Source organism: Pteropus alecto, unplaced genomic scaffold, assembly GCF_000325575.1.
Source record: "Pteropus alecto unplaced genomic scaffold, ASM32557v1 scaffold276, whole genome shotgun sequence".
NCBI classification, from domain to species: domain Eukaryota; kingdom Metazoa; phylum Chordata; class Mammalia; order Chiroptera; family Pteropodidae; genus Pteropus; species Pteropus alecto.
In genome coordinates, this window is record NW_006438074.1 from 604,363 (window position 1) to 618,099 (window position 13,737).

Consider the following 13,737-nt stretch of genomic DNA (forward strand, 5'->3'; position numbering starts at 1 on the left):
GACAAGTTGTAGAGGCTCAATGTGGACAACTCTAAGAATTGAAAACTTCAGGAGGAGCCAGTCCTCAGAGGATCTCCACATTTTTGTTTTACCACCTGCATCTCTACCAGGTTCTTTCAGTGACTCCAAGAGGAGAATCCCCGTGTGCTTCTGGCAGAGGAAGGGGTAAAAGAAGCATTTTGAAATATGCCAGAGCATTCTGTTCTTTTTAACAAGGCTTGCCCTCAGGAGAAACTGCTTCATCAGAGCTCAGCCTGCTGGAGTTTTATCAGAGCCTAACTGATTGGGAGAAGGGTAATACTTAACTCCAACCACTTAAGCCTTCCACATGAGAGAAAGGAAATACACAACTTTAGCCCACTCTTGACATCTTGTCCCACCTATAGGGAGGAAGATGGACTGAGAAGCATGTATAAGTTCACAGTACAGAAGCATAAGCTCTCTAAAAGACTGAGACCTAATCAAACGACTATAAAATGCTCTGCCACCCCCCACACCTTACTGCCACATCACTAAAGGCGTTTTTACAGCAGTTTCTTTTAACCAGTGCATCATGCTTGACTATCAGGAAAAGTTATTAGACGTACTAAGAGGCAGAAAACATCAGATATGGTAGGGATGTTGGAATTATCAGATCAGGAATTTAAAACAGCTATGATCAATATGCAGAGAGCATTAATGGGTGAAGTAGACAACATGCAGGAGCAAATGGGAAATCTAAGCAAAGAGATGGAAATTCTAAGAAAGAACCAAAAAGAAATGCTAGAGGAAAAAAACACTTCTACAGAAATTAAGAATGCCTTTGATGGGCTTGTGAGTAGACTGGACGCACCTGAAGAAAGAATCTTTGGGCAAGAGGATATATCAATAGAATCCTTGAAAACCGAAAACCAAAGAGAAAAAAACTAAAAAAAAAACCTAACCAAAAACAGGGCAGAATTTCCAGAGACTGTGGGACAACTATAAAAGGTGTAACATGCATGTAATGGGAATACCAGAAAAAGAGAGAAAGGAACAGAAGAAATATTTGAAACAATAATGACAGAACTTCCCTAAATTAATATCAGAGAACACACTAAAGACCCAGGAAGCTCAGAGAACCCCAAGTAGGATGAATGCCAAAAAACTTCACACCTGTGCTTATCATTTTCAAATTAGACAGCCTTGAAGATAAGGAAAAAGTCCTGAACAAACCAGAGGGGGACAAAAAAACCTTAACTATAGAGCAGCAAAGATAAAATTGAATCTGGCTTCTCCTCAGAAACTACACAAGTAAGAACAGAGTAGAGTGAAATATTTAAGGTGTTGAGATAAAAATGCCACCAACCTAAATAATGTACCCTGCAAAATTATCCTTTAAAAGTGGAGGAGGAATAAAGATTATCAAACAAAATTGAGGGAATTTTTTTGTCAGTAGACTTTCCTCGCAAGAAGTATTAAAAGAAGTTCTTTAGAGACAAAGAAAATGAGGTAGGTCAGAAACAGATCTACATAAAAGAAGAGCATCAGAAAAGAAATAAGTCAAGGTAAAATAAAAACTTTTGTTTTTTGTTCTTAAATAATCTAACAGCTGTTTAAAATAATAGCAACACTGTATTCGAATGTGTGTGTGTGTGTGTGTGTACATATACCATAAATACTTACATGTAAGTGAGATGAAAGGCAAGATAATACAGGGAACAGGAGGAAGCAATTAGAATTATTTTGTTATTGTAAGGTATTCACATCACCCATGTTTCTCACCCACCAGCCTATTCAGCTATTTTTTTTGTTTTAAAATTGCCTGCCTTGTTTGTCATATGTGTCATATGTTTGTCATATGTGTCATAGCTATTAGTTTATAAAAATCTTGAAGGCAGAGGCTGCATATTTTAACTTCATTTCATATGATTATGGTTATCTGGGTACCTGAATACTGTAAAATACTCATGATCAGTTTTTTTTAATTATTATTATTTTATTTAGTTTCAAGTATCAGTACATTGGTTAGTCATCTAAATCGTTCATAAAATGATCCCCCTATTGCATCCTCTCTCCTCTGACCTTCCACCTAGCCAACATATTAATGCTAAATGCATTCCCTATGCTGTGCTCCCCATCCCCGTGACCATCTATCAGCTACTAATTTGTACTTCTTTAGCCCTTCACTCCATTCTCCCAGCTCCCCAAACCTCCCTCCCCTCTGTCCGACACCATTCCTTAGATTCCACATATAAGTGAAATAATATAGTATTTATTTTTCTCTATTTGACTTAAATACCTTCTAGGTCCGTCAAAGCAATATCTTTTTCCATCCCCTTCCTTATCTTATGTAGGAGTCTAGTTTCTTATCCTTTCAGCCTTGGTTGGAGCACTTAATTCTTTTCCATTTAAGGTACTTATTGATAGGAATGTAGTTGCTGGCATTCTTTATTCCTGTTTTGGATACATGTTTTTCCTTCTGAAAGAAGTCCCTACAACATTTCCTATAGTACTAGCTTGGTGGTGATAAATTCTTTTAGCTTATTTTTGTCTAAGAAGCTCTTTATCTGTCCTTCAACTCTAAATGATAGCTTTGCTGGATAAATTATTCTTGGTTTGTAGATCCTGGGTCTTCATCCTGTCGAATATTTTTTGCCAAGCCCTTCTGTCCTGCATAGTTTCTTTTGAGAAATCAGCTGCCAGTCTTATGGGTTTTCCCTTATAAGTAATTATTTGTTTTTCTCCTGCTGCGTCTAATATTCTTTCTTTGTATTTAACCTTTGACATTTTAATTATGATGTGTCTTGGCGTGGGCCTTTTTGGATCCCTGATTTTTGGAATTCTCTGAGCTTCCTGGGGTTTTATGTCCATTTCCTTCACCAGGTTAGGGAAGTTTTCCATCATTATTTCTTCAAACAGCTGTTGTCCCATAGTCTCCTTAAATTATTATTATATTCTTGGTTACATTTTTCTTGCCATTCTGATTGGGTGTCCTTGGCTTCCCCATCCTCTATATTGGTGGTTCAATCCTTTTCTTCATCCACTCTGTTAATTCCCTCTAATATACTGTTCATCTCAGACAATGTGTTCTTCATTTCAGACTGGTCCCCTTTTATAATTTCCATTTCCATTTTTATGTTTTTTATCTCTTTAAATTCTCACTGAATTCATGTACACTTCCTCTAAGTTCATTGAGCATCTTTATAACCACTGTTTTGAACTCTGCATCTGTTATATTGCTTGACTCCATTATATCTGGATCTCTGTTCTCTTCTCTCATATGATTTATGCTTCTTTGTCTTCCCATTTTGGCTGCCTTTCCGTGTCTGTTTCTATGTGCTAAGCAAAGCTCCTAAGTCTCTGGTCTTATTAGTGTGGATTTGTGAAGTAAGTTTCCAGTGGCACAGTCCTGAGAGGGATTCAGCTGCAGGCCAAACTTAGTCCAAGCCACCTGTTAAGATTCAGCAAGCAATCTACAGATGCTGTGCTTATAGTTGCCTCGAAAGACCACACTAGAAACCAAGGCCAGCTGCCTTTAGTGTGAGCCTAGGTGCTGCTCAGCAAGGAGCACCTGACTTGCCGAGGCTATACCAGGATGTGGCTTGGGTGGTGCTGTGAGTTGGGGGGGGGGGGGTTTCAGGGAATCCTCTGGGCTAAGTGACCTCTGTTATCCAGTTTGATGACATCATGGCTATGGCGGTGCTGTGTCTGTGCACTGGGAGCGAGGAGGGGGCTCAACAGGGAATAATGAATACTGCCGGCACTTTTTTACAGAGTGAGTCTCCCTCAGCCTTCACTCCAACAGTGTCACCCTGTAAGTCTCTGGTGCCCCCTATGCGTAGCCAAATTGGCACTGGTGCTCATAACGAGTAGGTTCGTCACCGCCAAAATCCGCTCAGGGGTGCGGCCCCTTTAAGAGGCTTCCGCTGCTTCCAGAACTTCTGTCTCATTCAGCCGTTTGGGACCGGGCAGCCTTGTGTCCCTGCCCCGTCCTATCGTCTACCGTTGCAGGGTGCTTTCTTGGACTTCTCTTTAGTTGTATGGCTTGTTCCTCCAGATCTCAGGCGATTTTTCCTTGCTGCTGCTCCTTGTTTCCGTCACAACTTTGAATTGGTCGCCAGAGAGATGAACAGAGCCTCTATCATCTATGCCATTTTTTTTTCCTTCTCCCTCATGATCAGTTTTAAACTTAGTAAATGTAGGAGATATTAACACATCTTCACATAATGTAAAGAAAAACACTGTTCATTCAGGAATTACCAAAACTTTTTAATTAAGAGGCAGTAAAGTGTAAAGGGAAGAAAATGAGCATAGGAAGACTCAGATACAATGGGATTAAACTCTAGCTTCACCACTTAACAGATGTGTATCCATGGGCTATAAGATACTACTTTATTCTTTCTGAATTTGTTTCCTCATTGTTAAAGTTGAGGTAATAATTTTAACTTTATACGATTATTTGGAGGTTTAAAATGTGTGTGTGTGTGTGTGTGTGTGTGTGTATAATGTACAAAATGTATAACTAGGTAATACACATTTTTAGGATTCCTGAATTTGAGGGAATTTTATGATAAATTTAGCATATTGATATTTCTATTTATCTGTGATATTACTGTGACCATGGTATTTTTAAAGTTTTTAAAATTCATGTAAAAATTCATATGTAGTAAAGGTCATTCTTTGTGAAGTACAGGGTCTTGACAAATACAGAGTTGTGTATCTACCACTGCAATCATAATATGGAACAGTTCCATCACTCCTCTAAATTTCTTTGTGCTACCCTTTCATAGTCAACCTTGCCCCTAAACATTGCCCCCCACCCCCGCCACCCCCGACCTTGCAACTAATGATCTATTCTTTTAGGTCTAGTTTTGTTTTAGCAACAAACATTTGAGATTATTCATATTGTTGCATGTATCCATAGTTGTTCCTCTTTGTTAAGTAGTATACCATTGCATGGATTAACCAGTTTCTTTATCCATTCATCATTTGAAGGCCATTTGGGTCTTTTCCCTTTTTTTTTTTTTTTTTTTATGATTATGAATAAAGTTTCTGTAAACTTTTGCATACAGTTGTGTGTGCACGTAAGTTTTCATTTCTCTTAGAATTACTAAGAATGAGATTGGCGATTTAGATAGTAAGGGTTTGTTTAGTTTTATACGAAACTGCCAAACTGTTTTTTGAAGTTGCTGTACCAGTTTACATTCCCACCACCACTATACCAGTGTTTCCATTGCTCTGCATCCTTGCTGGCACTTGGCACTCAGTATTATGAGTTTTAAAAATATTTTAAGCATTCTTAACAGGTGTGTAGTGGCATCTCATTACTGTTTTAATTTACATTTCCCTGATGATAATGATGTTGAGCATCTTTTCATGTGCTTATTTGCCACCAGTGTTTCATTTGATCTTAGCATTTAATTTAATACATTGGATATCTTTCCAGAAAGTGTTGTGACCGTATTATTTTCTTCCTTCTTCCCTTTTCCACTGTCTTATAACCTTTTGTTTTGTTAAATATAATGTATACAAACAAAAGTGCACGGAACCAAACCATATAGCTCAGTGAATTATCACAAAGTGAATATCTGTGTAACCATCAGTCATGTAAAAGAAAGAAAAAGTATTGTCAGTGCTCTAGGAACCCTCTTCATGACTCTTCTTACCTGGTTGGCACCCAGTTACTTTTTCCAAAAGTAGTCACTCTCGACTTTATGGCATTTTCTTTCTTGCACTTGTATAAATAGCCTTAATGTCTAAGCATATATACCTTAACTTGATTAATGTTTCCCTGTCCATGTTATATTGGTGAGATTCATCCAGGCTTTTACGTATAGCTGTAGGTTTTTTCATTTTCATTGTTGGATAATGTTCCACTGGAGGAGTATACAATTGACCCTTGAACAACAGGTTCACTTATACACTGATTTTTTCAATAAATACATGTGGTGTTTTTGGTCTGCAGTTGAGAGTCTATAGATATCCAACTGTGTGCATTGATCTATGCCATTTTATATAAGAGGCTGAAGCATCCGTGGATTTTAGTATCTGTGGGCAGTCCTGGAATCAATTTCCCATGGATATGAAAGTACAATGTAAATTTGAGAAGTCAAAAGTTATTTGCGGAGACTGCCTTGGGGTTAACCTCCCTCATCACCCGTGTTGTTCAAAGGTCAATTGCTATATTGCTATTTATTCATTCCACTGTTGATGGACTTTTGGATTATTTTGAGTTTTTGGTATTATGAATTATGCTAACGTTTTAATGCATTCCTTGGTGCACATGTACATACATTTTTTTGGTAGCTATTTATATACCTAAAAGTAGAGTTACTAGGTGATAGTGAATATGTATGCTCATTTTTGGAGATACTGCCAAATCATTTTCCAAAGTGGTTTTTACCAGTTGTTCTTTTACCTGCAGTGTTTTTGTTATTCCATGTTCTTGCCAACACTTGTGATTTTCTGTCTTTTCCAGTTTAACTGTTCTGGTGGGTATTTAGTAGTGTTTTGTGATTTTAATATGCATTGTATTTCACTGATCACTAATGAAGGTGAGCAGTGGTTGTCCTATTTTTGTGAAATGACTGTTTAATACTCTCGCTCTTACGTAGGAGTTCTATATATGTTCTGGACTTAAGCCTTTTATTAGTCATGTGTTGTAAATGAGTTTTGTCACACTGTGGCTTCTTTGTTCTACTCTCTTAAGAGTGCCTTTTATGTCATTACTATTTTATTTTTCTATTATCCACCTGGAATTGATTTTTTTTTTTTGTATGACATGAGGTAGGTGATCCAATTACTTTAATGCATGTTGAGATTCATATAACTTAGTATGTGATGGAACACTTATTCTTGTGACAAAATTCAGCATTAGGTTCATGGAAGGGTGAAATTTCAAATGACAGTTTTTATGTGGATTTATTAATATTATTTACTAAATGTAGAGACTGACACATAGTATAGATGAAAATTTGAATTCTGTTGAATCATTTTTTTTTACTTTATTGATTTACTTTTCTGTAGTTTTTTTGTTATTCATTCCAGCTATACTTCTCTTTATTTTCTTCATTCTCCTTAATTGGGCTATAATTTCCTTTTCTAGTTTCTAAAGGTAGAAATTTAGATTATTGATTTGAGACCTTTCTGATTTTTTATTGTGACACTTAACATTATAAATGTTCTTTTAACCATATCTTTAATTGCATCTAACACATTTTGACATGTTGTCTTGATAGTTTGAGTCCTTCGAGAAGCAGTTACCAAGAAGAGTTTAAATGTGCAAGAAATATAGAGAAAAAATGAGGCAGCTATAGGAGGCTGAGAGAGTCATCAGACTGTAATGTAGGTTTAACCCCAAGTGAAGAAAGAAGAAAGGTTGAGTCGAAGCATCTCATCCTACAGTATATTTCTAAGTTTGGCAAGGTGGCTGGGGAGTCGTGGCAAAGTTTTCCGACATAGGAGTCTTGCACCACCTAAGTACGGAACTGCTTTGGTATTCTTGCCTCACTTAGTCTTTGGCTAGACGCAGCCTGTAGAAATCATGGAGGAAAATCATGGACTTGGTGCAAATGTGGAGATGGATATCAGAGTGCAGCAGCAGGGACTCTTGGTCCATTAAGCTTCTGCAGTTGGAGAGCTGAGAGGCGCATTCATGTGGTCATCACAGTTGTGTTTTCATTTTCATTTAGTTCAAATAATTGTGTAATTTTGTTTTTGATTTCTTCTTTGACCCATGAGTTATTTAGAAATGTGTTGTTTAATGTCTAAATATTTTCAGATTTTCAAAATAACCGTTTTGCTACTAATTTCAAGTTTAATTCCACTGTAGTGAGAGAAAACACTTTATATGGTTTCAGACATCTTTGCTGTATTGAGACTTTTTAACTTGTGAACTTGGAAAGAATTTGTATTCTGTTCTTGGGCAGAGTGTTCTGTGATTGTGAACTAGGTCAAGTTAATTGATATTGTTTAGTCTTCTGTTTCCATATTAATTTTTTTTCTCTCAATTATTGAGAGAGTAGTGTTGAAATATTCTAGTATAATTGTAGGGTTAAAAAAATAAATTTTGCACTATAAATTTTCAAGCTTTGTTTTTAACTGCATAGACATAAGATTGTTACCTTTTTTTGATACTTTGACATCTTCGTTATTATGAAATATACATCTTTATTCCTGGTAATATTCTGCGTTGTAACTACTACTTTTTTTCTGATGTTAATATAACCATTCTAACTTTATTTTGAATAGTGATTTTATGGTATGAGTTGCTTTCTTAAAATTGTTTACATACAGTTGGATTTTGCTTTTTCATGAAATTTGATAATCTCCCTTTATTGTTTTAAGGCAGTTATTGATATGATTGAATTTAAATTTATCTTCAGCAAATTTGGAAAATTATTTCTTCATATACTTTTCAGTTCTTTTCATCTACCTTCCTCTGATTTTAATTACATATCAGTTTTATTGCTTGATATTGTTACACAGTTTATCAATGCTTTGTAATTTTTGTAGCCTTATTTTCTGTGTGCTTTGGGTGGCTACTATTGATGTGCCTTTAAATTCATTGATCTTTACTTTGCTAGTGTCTGATATGCTTTTTATCCCACTTGTTATATATTTCACTTTAGGTAGTATGTGTTTTAAGTCTCTGCATACTCCATTTGGGTCTTTTTTTGTATCTTCCATTTCTTTCCTCATCATGTTCGTGTTTTTTTCTCTACCTTCTTGAACATGTGGAGTGAATTTATAATAGCTGTTTTAACATCCTTGTCTGCTAATTTCATCATTTTTGCCATTTCTTAGTCTGCTTCTATTGACTGAGTAGTTTTCTCCTGGTGTGGGTCATATATTTCTGCCTTGTTTTTGAATACCTGGTAATTTATGGTATTCCATTAAATATTTTCAGACTTTGTTTGGGAATGCAGTTAAGTTACCTGTAACCTGGTAGATCCTTGCAAGGATTGCTTTTAAGGATTGTTTAGAGCATACAAGAGCAGACTTTAATGTTAGGCTAATTTAGCTCCACTTTCACAATGATATCATTTTGAGCACTGTGCCTGATGCCCCATGAATTGAGAGGCCTTTTTACCTTGTTTTTTGAGAACTATTCTGGTCCTGTGTGAGCTTTGGGATTTGCTTGGTTTCCAGGTTATTTTCTTGGCCTTGAGTAGTTTACACTCTCTGATGTGTGGATCATTATTACTTAGACAAAAATTGAGGACATCACTCTAGGATCTCTAGAGCAGAGGTAGGCAAATTACATGTTGCAGGCCAAGTCCCACCTACCACCTGTTATTGTAACTAAAGTTTTATTGGAACATAGCCATACTCATTCATTTATGTATTGTCTTTGTCTGCTTTCATGGCTGAGTTGAGTATGTATGGCAGAGATCATGTGGACTGCAAAGCCTAAAATATTTATCTGCCCTTTACAGAAAATGTTTTCTGACTCTTGCTTTAGAATTTTCTCTCTGTATAGCATTTTCTTCTGTGGTAATCTGCCCTGTAAATTATAGCCACCCTAATAGCTCTGAAGTCTGATCTCAACTTCCTTGACTCCCAGACTTTGTTTGGGTTTCCCTTACATATACCATGGCCTGGAAAGAGCCTCCATACGGTAAGCTGGGACAATTTAGGGCTCACCTCATTCGCTTCCCTTCCCTTGGAAGTCACAGGCCTGCATTAGCTAAAAAACATTGATTCTTACATTTTGTCAGTCTTCTAGTTGCTTAATGTGGGGAATGGTTTGTCTAGTTCTTGTTATTGCAAAATGGTCATATGAAGGAGAAGCAGCATAATATTTTGATGCTATGTAGTATTCTATTTGTTTGACTATCAGTTTATTTAACACCACTCTTGTTCATTAATACCTGAGCTATTTATAGGTTTTGATTGTTATTAATAAAGCTGCCATGAACTTTCTTATATAAGTTATTATGTGAACTCATATTTTAAATTCTCTTAGATACATATGAGTAGAATTGCTTTTTTATAGGGTACTTATTTATTTAATTTTAGAAGAAAATGTCAATCCTTATTTCCATAGCAGCTGTACAATTTTATACTTTCACCAATAATGTGAGTTTTGATTACTTCATTATTTTGTCATTATTTAAATTTTAGCTATTTTGGTGGGTGCTTAATGTATCTCATTGTAATCTTATATTTCCTGAGAACTAATAGTTTTGAGCATTTTTTTCCACTTATTTGCCTTTTTTATATGTTTTGTGATGTCTCTAAATCTTTTGTGTATTTAAAAAAATTGTGTTTATTCTTTTATTATTGATTTGTAAAACGTTTTAAAATATATCGCATATAAGTCCTTTGTCAAGATATCTTTTTTACAAATAATTTCATTCAGTCCATTGTTCACTTTTTTATTTTCCTAATGGTATCTTTTGATGAAGCAAAGTTTTTAATTTTGATGAAGTCTAATTTATGGATTTTTTTTCTTTTAAGGTTATTATTTTTTGTGTCTTGCGTAAGGAACCTTTTAATTAAAGTCAGAAAGATATTCTCCTATTTAGAAGCTTTATAGTTTTTGCTTTTGCAGAGCAGTCCTGATCTATCTTGGGTTAATTTTTGTATAAGGAATACATGTTGAGGTTCATTTTTTTTTGCATACGAACATCTGGTTGTTCCAACACTATTTGTTCAGAAGACTTTCTTTTCTCCATTACATTGTTTATACACATTTGGGGCCTTTGTTTAAAATCAATTGACCGTATATAAATGTGGGTCTATTTCTGTTCTGTTCTGTGTCAATAATTCACTGTCTTGATTGCTGCAGTTTAATAAAAATTCTTGAAGTCAGGTAGTATAAGTCTTCCACTTTTTTCTTCCAGAATTGCTTTCTGTATATTCTTCAGAATTTTAGAGTCAGTTTATTACACTTTACAAAAAGTCTTGGTGAGATTATGATTGGGATTCTGTAGGATCTATAGATCAATTTGGCAGAGAATTGAGATGTTAACAATATTGAGTATTCCATGAACATGGTATACCTCGTTGTTTATTTAAGGCCTATTTAACTTATCTCAGCAGCATTTGTAGTTCTTGGTGGTTAGTCTTAACACTTCGTCAAATTTGTTTCTAAGCATTTTATGTTTTTGGATATTGTTTTCGAGGAGATAGTTATTTCAAATTTCAGTTTCTCATTGTTTACTCCTAGTGTATATATTTTTTATTGACCTTGTGTGTTGTGCATGCAGTCATTTTACTTTTTTTTAGTAGTTGCTTTCAGATTCTTTTTAGGCAACCGTATAATTTGCTTGTAGAGACAGTTTTACATTTTCTATTTTGGCTTTTATTTAATTTTCTCGCCATATTGCAATGTGTCATTCCCTATCTAAGGGGGAAATCATTTAGTCTTTTAATACTATATGTCATATTATCTGTAGGATTTTCATGAATATCTTCAATTAGACTGAAGAAAGTTTCTTCTATTTTCAGTATGTGGAAATTTTAAAAACTTATGAGTAGGTGTTGAATTTTGTCAAGTGCTTTTTTTACTACATCTGTTGATTATGATTTTTCTTTACATTGTCAATGCAGTGAATTTAATTCATATTGAAATGTTAAATTTTTTACACTCCTGTGATAAATTCTGCTATATATTTATTCAACACCTTAATATTTTTATTAAGGATTTTTTTGTGTCTGTATTCAAGGGGAGATTGGTCTACAGTTTTCTTTGCCTTTAGATTTTCCTTTTCTTTTTTTTCCTCCCCCTGCCCCTCTCCCCATACCCTGTGGTAATCACTAGTCTATTGACCATGTCCATGAGTCTCTGTTTGTTTGTCCTGTTGCTTTTAGGTTTATATCCCACTGTAAGGGATATCATGTGGTTTTCAACTTTTTCTGTCTGGCTTATTTCGCTTAGCATGATTATCTCGAGTTCTACTCATGTTGTCACAAATGGCAATATTTCATCTCTTCTTATGGCTGAGTAATATTCCATTGTATATATGTCCCACAGCTTCTTTAGCCAATCATCTATCGTAGGACACTTAAGTTGCTTCCATGTCCTGACCACTGTGAATAATGCCGTTATGAATATCGGCGTTTTTTATTTCTTTGTGAGAAATTCCCACTGTCATTTCCTTTTAGTCTGAAAGATTTCTTGTATTTTTTTTTTTTTCGTAATGTATATCTGCTAGCAACAGATTAGTCAGTGTTTGTTTATCTGGGAATGTCTTTATTTTACCTCTGTTGTGTTGTATAATTTAATTGGATAAAGAATTCTTGGTTGATAGTATTTTCTTTTCGGCACTTTGTGTATATTGTCCCACTGCATTATGACGTCTGTGCTTTCTGATAAGATGTCATTTAATTTTATTTGGGCTCCCTGTATCAGGAGCCATTTTTCCTTTTCCACTTTCAAGATTTTCTCTTTGTCTTTCTGCATTTTAGAGGGGCTTTAACTTTCTTGATTTTGTTATCCTTTTAGGTTTTAGTTTAAAGAGGTAAATTTCAAAGAAAAATTTTATAGATTTTCATTGAGTTTTAAAATACTTATAGCCTAAACTTATTTTTGTATGTTTACCTTTTTCTTTAAGTTTTCACAGCCCTATAATTCAGTAATAGCTGTTTGAGGAGGGGCTAGCTACATAAGCATCTTTGCCAGTGAGAAATGTTAATAGTGTTTTAATTTTATGTTTTTTGTTTTTTTAACATTGTGGCATTATATACTATTGCTTTCAGAATTTTCTTTTGCCTTATGAGATTTTATACACATATACCTATATATATTTATTTTCTATGTATTTGTCCGATAACACATATATCAAAATAAGGCTTGTTGGAATGAAAAGTATTGACTTTTCTTAAGGAATATATGATCTTAATATATTTTACTTTTGATGAATAATGAATGATCTTTAAGACCGTAAAACATACTGTAGTATATTTAATATTTGCATTGGAGGCGTGTAGTAGTTTTTTTTTTTTTAGAAGTTTATGTTCATAAATATTTAGCTCTGGGCTGTGTCATTGTCAAGTAACATCTGGGACTAGAGTTCCCAATTAGGTATATGTATCTAATTTTGCTGCCTTATTCTTCTAGAAGTGTTACTGTGAGCAATAGGCATGCAACAGAAAGAAAGTGAGTTAGACCAAGAAAAAAAGGACTAAAACAGATGGCAGGGAAATAAAAATAATAAAAAATTGTTTAAGCATTGTTTGTTTGGGTAGTTTTCTTGTTGAGCACATGGAAATACTTTTCACATTTGAGAATTACTGAATTTCTACATTGTTTTTGAGAAACAGCAAATCATTCATGTAGTATAAACACAATTATAGATTATTTTGCTGGAACTTTTGATTTCTGGGTCTTACATTTTCATAAGAAAATATCAGTGCCTTTTCTAAATCATATTTTGACAGTATATTTTGGGGGGATCATAAACATAAATTTAAATTGAATGGTGCTAATGCAAATAAACAACAAACATTCTTTCAAAATTTCTTCAGTATGTTATAGTCTTTCTGAGTTATATTCTGCTCTAAAAATGAATGTTATTAATGGAATCAGACTTTTTAGAATATACCTGAAGTCAATATTGTGAGTTGTTTTGAAATGTTTCTGGTGCTAGATTTCTATATCTATAATCATATTAATAAAATCTTGTGATTGAAGTGTATTTTGTACCATTAAATAAACTTGTATGTAAATATTCAGCATTAGTATTATTAATCTTACCTGCCCTCCTGCTTTTTTTTTTTTTTTTTTTTTTTTTTTTTTTTTTTTTTTTTTTTTTTTATTCACCCGCAAGC

General features: G+C 34.4%; 1 protein-coding gene across 1 annotated transcript in view; it reads left to right on the forward strand.

The window, feature by feature from the left end:
- The window catches only part of MNAT1 (MNAT1, CDK activating kinase assembly factor), a 175,748-nt gene that overhangs the window by 80,073 nt on the left and 81,938 nt on the right, over nt 1-13,737 (forward strand). The gene's annotated exons all lie outside the window — the stretch shown is intronic.